Below are 3880 nucleotides of genomic sequence, written 5' to 3' on the forward strand. Positions count from 1 at the left end.
AAAAGTGGCGACTCCATTGGGAAATGTGTGCAAAAGTGGCGACTCCATTGTTAAATGTTGTCAAAAGTGGCGACTCCATTGTGAAATGTTGTCAAAAGTGGCGACTCAATTGTAAAATGTGTGCAAAAGTGGCGACTCCATTGTGAAATGTGTTCCACAGTGGCGACTCCATTGTGAAATGTGTGCAAAAGTGGCGACTCCATCGTGAAATGTGTGCAAAAGTGGCGACTCCATTGTGAAATGTTGTCAAAAGTGGCGACTCCATTGTGAAATGTGCGCAAAAGTGGCGACCCCATTGTGAAATGTTGTCAAAAATGGCGACTCCATTGTGAAATGTTGTCAAAAGTGGCGACTCCATTGTGAAATGTGTGCAAAAGTGGCGACTCCATTGTGAAATGTTGTCAAAAGTGGCGACTCCGTGGCGACTCCATTGTGAAATGTTGTCAAAAGTGGCAACTCCATTGTGAAATGTGTGCAAAAGTGGCGACTCCATTGTGAAATGTTGTCAAAAGTGGCGACTCCATTGGGAAATGTGTGCAAAAGTGGCGACTCCATTGTGAAATGTGTGCAAAAGTGGCGACTCCATTGTGAAATGTTGTCAAAAGTGGCGACTCCATTGTGAAATGTGTGCAAAAGTAGCGACTCCATTGTGAAATGTTGTCAAAAATGGCGACTCCATTGTGAAATGTTGTCAAAAATGGCGACTCCATTGTAAAATGAGTGCAAAAGTAGCGACTCCATTGTGAAATGTGTGCAAAAGTGACGACTCCATTGTGAAATGTGTGCAAAGGTGGCGACTCCATTGTGAAATGTGTGCAAAAGTGGCGACTGCATTGTGAAATGTTGTCAAAAATGGCGACCCCATTGTGAAATGTGTGCAAAAGTGGCGACTCCATTGTGAAATGTTGTCAAAAGTGGCGACTCCATTGTGAAATGTGTGCAAAAGTGGCGACTCCATTGTGAAATGTTGTCAAAAGTGGCGACTCCATTGTGAAATGTGTGCCAAAGTGGCGACTCCATTGTGAAATGTTGTCAAAAGTGGCGACTCCATTGTGAAATATTGTCAAAAGTGGCGACTCCATTGTGAAATGTTGTCAAAAGTGGCGACTCCATTATGAAATGTTGTCAAAAGTGGCGACTCCATTGTGAAATGTGTGCAAAAGTGGCGACTCCATTGGGAAATGTGTGGAAAAGTGGCGACTCCATTGTGAAATGTGTGCAAAAGTGGCGACTCCATTGGGAAATGTGTGCAAAAGTGGCGACTCCATTGTTAAATGTTGTCAAAAGTGGCGACTCCATTGTGAAATGTTGTCAAAAGTGGCGTCTCAATTGTAAAATGTGTGCAAAAGTGGCGACTCCATTGTGAAATGTGTTCCACAGTGGCGACTCCATTGTGAAATGTGTGCAAAAGTGGCGACTCCATCGTGAAATGTGTGCAAAAGTGGCGACTCCATTGTGAAATGTTGTCAAAAGTGGCGACTCCATTGTGAAATGTGCGCAAAAGTGGCGACCCCATTGTGAAATGTTGTCAAAAATGGCGACCCCATTGTGAAATGTTGTCAAAAATGGCGACTCCATTGTGAAATGTTGTCAAAAGTGGCGACTCCATTGTGAAATATTGTCAAAAGTGGCGACTCCATTGTGAAATGTTGTCAAAAGTGGCGACTCCATTATGAAATGTTGTCAAAAGTGGCGACTCCATTGTGAAATGTGTGCAAAAGTGGCGACTCCATTGGGAAATGTGTGGAAAAGTGGCGACTCCATTGTGAAATGTGTTCCACAGTGGCGACTCAATTGTAAAATGTGTGCAAAAGTGGCGACTCCATCGTGAAATGTGTGCAAAAGTGGCGACTCCATTGTGAAATGTTGTCAAAAGTGGCGACTCCATTGTGAAATGTGTGCAAAAGTGGCGACCCCATTGTGAAATGTTGTCAAAAATGGCGACTCCATTGTGAAATGTTGTCAAAAGTGGCGACTCCATTGTGAAATGTGTGCAAAAGTGGCGACTCCATTGTGAAATGTTGTCAAAAGTGGCGACTCCATGGCGACTCCATTGTGAAATGTTGTCAAAAGTGGCAACTCCATTGTGAAATGTGTGCAAAAGTGGCGACTCCATTGTGAAATGTTGTCAAAAGTGGCGACTCCATTGTGAAATGTGTGCAAAAGTGGCGACTCCATTGTGAAATGTGTGCAAAAGTGGCGACTCCATTGTGAAATGTTGTCAAAAGTGGCGACTCCATTGTGAAATGTGTGCAAAAGTAGCGACTCCATTGTGAAATGTTGTCAAAAATGGCGACTCCATTGTGAAATGTTGTCAAAAATGGCGACTCCATTGTAAAATGAGTGCAAAAGTAGCGACTCCATTGTGAAATGTGTGCAAAAGTGACGACTCCATTGTGAAATGTGTGCAAAAGTGGCGACTCCATTGTGAAATGTGTGCAAAAGTGGCGACTGCATTGTGAAATGTTGTCAAAAATGGCGACCCCATTGTGAAATGTGTGCAAAAGTGGCGACTCCATTGTGAAATGTTGTCAAAAGTGGCGACTCCATTGTGAAATGTGTGCAAAAGTGGCGACTCCATTGTGAAATGTTGTCAAAAGTGGTGACTCCATTGTGAAATGTTGTCAAAAGAGGGGACTCCATTGTGAAGTGTTGTCAAAAATGGCGACTCCATTGTAAAATGTTGTCAAAAGTGGCGACTCCATTGTGAAATGTGTGTAAAAGTGGCGACTCCATTGTGAAATGTTGTCAAAAGTGGCGACTCCATTGTGAAATGTATGCAAAAGTGGCGACTCCATTGTGAAATGTGTGCAAAAGTGACGACTCCATTGTGAAATGTGTGCAAAAGTGGCGACTCCATTGTGAAATGTTGTCAAAAGTGGCGACTCCATTGTAAAATGAGTGCAAAAGTGGCGACTCCATTGTGAAATGTGTGCAAAAGTGGCGACTCCATTGTGAAATGTTGTCAAAAGTGGCGACTCCATTGTGAAATGTGTGCAAAAGTGGCGACTCCATTGTGAAATGTTGTCAAAAGTGGCGACTCCATTGTGAAATGTGTGCCAAAGTGGCGACTCCATTGTGAAATGTTGTCAAAAGTGGCGACTCCATTGTGAAATATTGTCAAAAGTGGCGACTCCATTGTGAAATGTTGTCAAAAGTGGCGACTCCATTATGAAATGTTGTCAAAAGTGGCGACTCCATTGTGAAATGTGTGCAAAAGTGGCGACTCCATTGGGAAATGTGTGGAAAAGTGGCGACTCCATTGTGAAATGTGTGCAAAAGTGGCGACTCCATTGGGAAATGTGTGCAAAAGTGGCGACTCCATTGTTAAATGTTGTCAAAAGTGGCGACTCCATTGTGAAATGTTGTCAAAAGTGGCGACTCAATTGTAAAATGTGTGCAAAAGTGGCGACTCCATTGTGAAATGTGTTCCACAGTGGCGACTCCATTGTGAAATGTGTGCAAAAGTGGCGACTCCATCGTGAAATGTGTGCAAAAGTGGCGACTCCATTGTGAAATGTTGTCAAAAGTGGCGACTCCATTGTGAAATGTGTGCAAAAGTGGCGACCCCATTGTGAAATGTTGTCAAAAATGGCGACTCCATTGTGAAATGTTGTCAAAAGTGGCGACTCCATTGTGAAATGTGTGCAAAAGTGGCGACTCCATTGTGAAATGTTGTCAAAAGTGGCGACTCCGTGGCGACTCCATTGTGAAATGTTGTCAAAAGTGGCAACTCCATTGTGAAATGTGTGCAAAAGTGGCGACTCCATTGTGAAATGTTGTCAAAAGTGGCGACTCCATTGTGAAATGTGTGCAAAAGTGGCGACTCCATTGTGAAATGTTGTCAAAAGTGGCGACTCCATTGTGAAATGTGTGCCAA

Source organism: Myxine glutinosa, chromosome 1 (genome assembly GCF_964187855.1).
Source record: "Myxine glutinosa chromosome 1, kmMyxGlut1.1, whole genome shotgun sequence".
Classification (NCBI taxonomy): domain Eukaryota; kingdom Metazoa; phylum Chordata; class Myxini; order Myxiniformes; family Myxinidae; genus Myxine; species Myxine glutinosa.